This window comes from Brachycentrus maculatus, unplaced genomic scaffold (genome assembly GCF_059751285.1).
Source record: "Brachycentrus maculatus isolate JH-2025_06_01 unplaced genomic scaffold, ASM5975128v1 h1tg000483l, whole genome shotgun sequence".
Lineage (NCBI taxonomy): Eukaryota > Metazoa > Arthropoda > Insecta > Trichoptera > Brachycentridae > Brachycentrus > Brachycentrus maculatus.
The window spans coordinates 386,501-392,500 of NW_028281230.1; the positions used below are offsets into that span (position 1 = coordinate 386,501).

At 32.8% G+C, this 6,000-nt stretch overlaps 1 long non-coding RNA gene across 1 annotated transcript in view; it reads left to right on the forward strand.

The window, feature by feature from the left end:
- Positions 1–6,000, forward strand: part of LOC148302057 (uncharacterized) — a 241,050-nt gene that overhangs the window by 234,841 nt on the left and 209 nt on the right. The window lies entirely within an intron of this gene.

The following is a 6,000-nucleotide window of genomic DNA, read 5'->3' on the forward strand; positions in this document are numbered from 1 at the left end:
GACGTTTTAAGTTGTTTGGCGAGCCGGTTTTCCGACCGAGTTGGCAACGGATCACCGCAGAAACCGCGACCAGAGGGCACGAAGGTACAATATTTACACAAAACAAGAGTTCATACTCCGGCTTGCTTGCTTTTCGACCTTTGTTGGGGTTAACGTGAATTTTTTTTCTGACAGCAATTTCAAGACTTTTTTTTAACCTTTAAGGTAGTTAGTTTTGGTATAATATACAAACTTATACCGAGTGAGTTATTTTATAAAAATTTAAAATAAAAATTTACGTTAAAAATTACGTTTGACAACTTCGATACAATAATCGGGTAAAAAAAATTAAAACCTACCATTTTTCGAAGTTTTCATTGAAAAATCGTATAATTATATCATGTATCATCAACTATTGGTTGCGGTGTCAAAATATCCGTACACTAGTAACAAAAAAAAAACTTCACTTCACTAAAAGTAATTGAAAACACATATAAATACACAGATGAAACACAAAACATGACTCATAATGTTTTTTTAGTGTGGTTATCTTTGAAACATGGATGTATACACAAAGCGACGTTGCACACTTCACACATGAATTTTGTGTCTTTTCGACACGTTGATCATACAGTTGTATGACTGCACACGTGACACTTTCTTTGGGTCCTTTTTAACATACTCAACATGCTTTTGTGTTTTTTAGCATTCAAAATTTATCGTACAATCATTTCCTGGTTTACAGACCGATAAAAAAGGTGAAACTCTTTAAAAAGGTGAAACTCTTCATCAATAACAAAATTCTATACCAGGATTACATAAACCCGAAGCATTCGCTTCGAACCATTAAAATCTTCCTATGGATTATTTTTAGACCCGCTGTTTTAAACGTGAAAGCGTTTCTGATCTTGTGTGTTCACTACTACTTAGTTCTCTACTTTAATTATTTTCCATACATATCCGTGGTTCGTACGCCATCATGTTATTAGGAGAGCATAAAGCACGAAAATATAATACGTATGTATAAAAGTTCATTGTTTGTACGTTAGTTATATTTTAATTTTATTACTTCCTATGTTTGGCTTTAAAATATTCTCGTCAGAGAGAGTATGCGATGCATCGCTAATGCACTGGATTTTATGCCTTTATTTCAAATAAAAAACTTTTTAGCGTATACTTTTACGTAATATTTTTAAACCTGATGTTTCTTCAGAGTGAAATATTATGCCTTATACGAACAATATATTTGTTTTTCACACATTAATATATATTTTGTATGTCAGGCAAAGTCATAGTTAAAATGCATTTTTTTTAAATAAAAATATAATTAGAAAAATAGCGTAAGTAGACGGCACATATTATAACTAAATCATATTCAAAATGTACATGAATTTAAAGTGAGCAAATCAGGTGAATTTAACAATAATTTTTTTGGTTGTAATATCACAAAATTCAAAATTTATCGGTTTATTTACTGAAATCATAATAACGAAATAAGTTTGTTTTTATTTACACAATTAAGTGAAATGTTGATGTCATTTATCTTTTTTGACCAATGATTGATACTTTTTTTTACCAATAATATGAATGATATTCGCTTGAAGAAATTCTATTAGATGTTTAGATAGGCTTCCAAAACGCCAATAAAGCTGACTTTATCCGACCGTAATTTTACAATTTCCGATAAATCTGTTCTGCAATCTCCTCTGAATTCATTCATTCGGTGGTTATTACGTCACAATTCAAAGTGTCCACCGAACGAGCATTAAAGCTGACCCTACACCGCGGACTTCCGTACCTTTGGAAGGTTTATGCAATTCCGGTACCACATATTATCACAGCGAGGTTCGGGGCATGGAATAGCACAGCCAGTTATGCGGGAGCATTCATTCGTTTAGTATATATAATACTAGCTTGAAATTATGAACAGATATTCGCGGAATGTAATGATAGGCCGTGGGACCTCGATATTCGCGATCAACGAATTTCTGAGAGCCTAGCAAATATCATAAAAACAACCCTAAATATAGTTATGTTAAAAAGGTGGAATAAAATATATTTTATTGGCAATTTATTGAAATAAAATGAAACAAGGTATTTTTTAAATATAGATTTGGTGTTTAATTTGTAGAACTCTATCTTTAATTTTATATCAAATATCAAAATCAAACACTGATTGTAATTTTTGTGACAATTGTTTCGCCTTGTTTGTTGACATTTTCTTTCAATAACCAATGTCATCAGCTTGAAAATGTCATAAAAAGGCGAATTAATTGGCACAAATTTTATTTTTACATATTTTTCATAATAAAATATAATTAAGTACTCTCTTAGACTGTTAAATATCTATTTAAAAAAAATTGTGGTTATCTACAGAAAATATTTTTTTACTAAATCCGTAATATTTTATCAATTAATAACGAGTAAAATTAAGCGCCGTGAATTTAAATTATAAATAATAATGATTTTCAATCTCTACGAAACATTCGCTAAGTAGGAGATGAGCTAGCTTTAGATATCTCTAGTCCGCCGCAGTTTTCTGCTCGCCTGGTATCGGCGGTATCTGTGGCGCTCATCTCCGCGGCTTAATCCCGCTACGCCTCCGTTAATCCCCCCTTCCACTACATTCCTTGCAGCATCCGACATTCCTCTGCTCTTTACCCAATGAAAAGTAAAAACTACGATCGCATTAAATTAATATATACATTTTGATTATCGAAAATCACACAGTGCATAAAACTTTTTTTAAACAAATATGTTTTTTATGTTTACTTGTATGTATTATTTTTTAGTTTTTACGCAATTAGTTGAATTTAGAAATACATACATACATATATGCAGGGTTTTTTTATGTAACGCAGTGGAACGGCAACTATTTTGGCAGATATTTTTATTTTATTATAATTTTAAAAACCAATTCAACGAAAAAATAATAATTGCGCTTATAGAATTACAATTAATTCGTTGAAACGATAGGAAGAGTTGTTTTTAATTTTATTTAAACGATATTTGAATTCATGTAATTTGTTTCAGTAAAAAGCTTGACTTGAAAAATAGTTCCGGGATCTTTTTAGTTAAAAAAAAGCCTTGTATATATGTATGTATGTTTGGTTAAATTGGGTCAGTCATTTTCGGGACTTTAAATCAACGTGTATATTGCATTAAAAGGTTTGCGCTAAAAATAATTTAAAAAAATAATATCAAATATTTTAGTTTTTTTGCTTTTGTATTTTTGTATGAACGCTGTCGTGTATTTGGCCATCAGCTATAATTTCAACTATTTATAAAATGTTCGCACTATATACATCCAGATAAATCCTCATTAACACCATCATGCTAAAAATTATTCTGCCTACTTAAGAAAAAAAAACAACCGTTTTATGTTAATCAATATTCAAGAAAACGAGTTTTTTTTTTACCTCCCATGAAAAGTAACCTGATATGTCAATCGACTTTTATATCCGCAAAATTTGTGTAATATATTTAAAATGTTTCGTTATAGAACCGTTATGTAACCGAATCGAGAAGCCGTTTTATCCTCCCGATTCGATGACCTCCTAATACTAGGAGGGACAGCTTCTTCATGCGAATGATTATTTTTTGGTTGTTCATGGCTTCTAAAACATTGTAAATTCTCTGAGATGTATAAATATATATTTTTGAATGTAGTTATAATATAAACTATTAACTTTATTTTTGATTCTTCAAAAAGAAATGTATTTTTTTTATACTAGAAAAAATTGTTAGATGAGCAATAGTCATAGAAATAGTAATAGAAATAATATAATTTATGCGGTCCTGGTGGAGCGCACTAACTTCGAGATCGCAAACTGTTTTCTTGTACGCGCTAGTCTTCTGATATTGATGTTGCTCTGGTATTTTTTTCATGTCGATCTCTGAACGTCACGGCAGAGATAGAGGAATTCAGGAAATTTTCATCTCAAATGCAGTTCCACTGCAATTTATGTTAGTTGTTTAGCGTATTATTTATTTATATTAAAACAATTCTGGACCGTGTTCATTAACTGTTGTTTGTGGTTAATTTTCACAAACACATACATAGGTAACCTGCATAGAACCTTTAGTCGTCTGTGTTTATTTATTCCTTTTCTCAAAATTTACAGACTGTCATCAATAAATAACCCACACGAAATGTCATATTTGCGTACTAATTATGCATATGATCTTTCTACATCAGATCATTTAGTGATCTATGTAAATAAATAAATAAATGAAAATGATTTCAGTTACTGGCCGCCTAAAGGTGATCCTTTTCTCTCTCTTATTTTCTTGTCTCCTGATACCTCTCGATACTGAATCCGTGTCCGCGTCCGACCTTCCGAGAACGCCGCAGCGTCCGCATCGTTCTGATCGTTTCTCTCGCCCAACTGAGTGCGAGTGAGGCCAGAGAGGTATTATTAATTAGACACTCCCTCCTATACTGAATCCGCCGTCTAGCCGGCCGATACTTACTCTTCTGTATGCGCTCCTGGTACTAGGTGGTCCCCTTGTACCGCCATCCGGTGGTCTGACATGATCCCGGGAGGTTGAGTATGAGTGAGAAGAAAGATTTAAAAAATAACGAGTAATCACAAAACTTATCCCCGAATGTATAAATTGAATTTAAAATTATTTTGAATGAATTTCGAATACATGATGTTTCAATGTTCCCAAATTCAAAATCAATTATCTCCTTATTTCTGTCTAACAAACTAATTTTACGTTATTTGATCAGTTAGTATTGGAAACCTTTCACGATCTCTTGACACTAACGGCTGCTATTAGTATAAAATGACCCATACCATTCAATAATGTGTAATCCTAGTATTAAATAGGATTTAATCTAGAGCGATTTGTCAATTTGCCATTTGGAACTTTCGATATGGGACAAATTCAATTATGTAAATTAATACCTACGTTAAAATCGGAAATTGAATACTACTAGACCTTCTGTTATTGGTACTTATAATTTCTTAGTGCAATTTTTTTTATTTAAAAGGAATTAATTAATAGTTAACGATATTTAATTTTTTAAGTATTCTATGATAATATGTAACTATCTATATACTTATCGCATAATATGACCGCATTTATTTGAATAAATGAACATTCTCGCTATCGTTGCGAACTCTACTTACTACTCGCATGACATCAGTCGCGTACACCTGTCTAAAAATATGCGCGCCTGGTACATTTGGAGCGCTTCGGTCGAAGATCCGCCGCGCGGTCCGCCGCGGCCGCACCGCGACCGATATCGCTGCATGTCCCCGTGATATTGTTTCCCGCCAGACGAGATGCGAGTGGGCCCCTCCTCCGAATTCTATTGATTGAACGAGAATTACCCGCGGTCTTTTCTGCTATCCGGATAACTAGCGCGGTTTGGCTGTCGTTCAGCTAAGTTTTTGTAACCTCCGCGTCCGTCCGTTCGTTCACTTCACTCGCTTGTAAAACGAGAATGAACCGCTTTTTAGAATCGAGTCGTTCTTTTGAGCGACGGCTTCATCTTTAAAATGTCTATATCATGTTTCCGCTAGAAAAAGTTTTAGCGAGTGTTTTTGCCTAGAATTTTCACTCATGAATTCCATGAAATTATAGTAACTTTAAACATAAAGAGTAAATCCACTCACAAGTAGGCATAGGCTATGAAACTTATAAAGTTGAAGCCTGAGTAGGGACATGATAAACGGTGTTGCATAAGCCGTAGCTAGATTTCAGAGTCACTTGGACGTTAGGTAATTCAAAAAAAAAAAGCTAGAAATATTTAATTAACTGCGAATGTTCTCATCAATACATTAAAACTTTTTTTTAATTCATCGTGTCCGTCTAGCTAGAATGTCAACGCCTTATTATAAATACAATTGTAATACTATCCATTTTTATTTTAAGTTACTTTTTCAAAATAGTGATATTTGCATAAAATGATTATAATAATTTAAGAAGTCAAGCGTTTTGCTTATACAATGCACGAAAATTATTTTCAAGCTAATCCTTGCTTCCAGTAAAAATTAGTACGCTCGATTC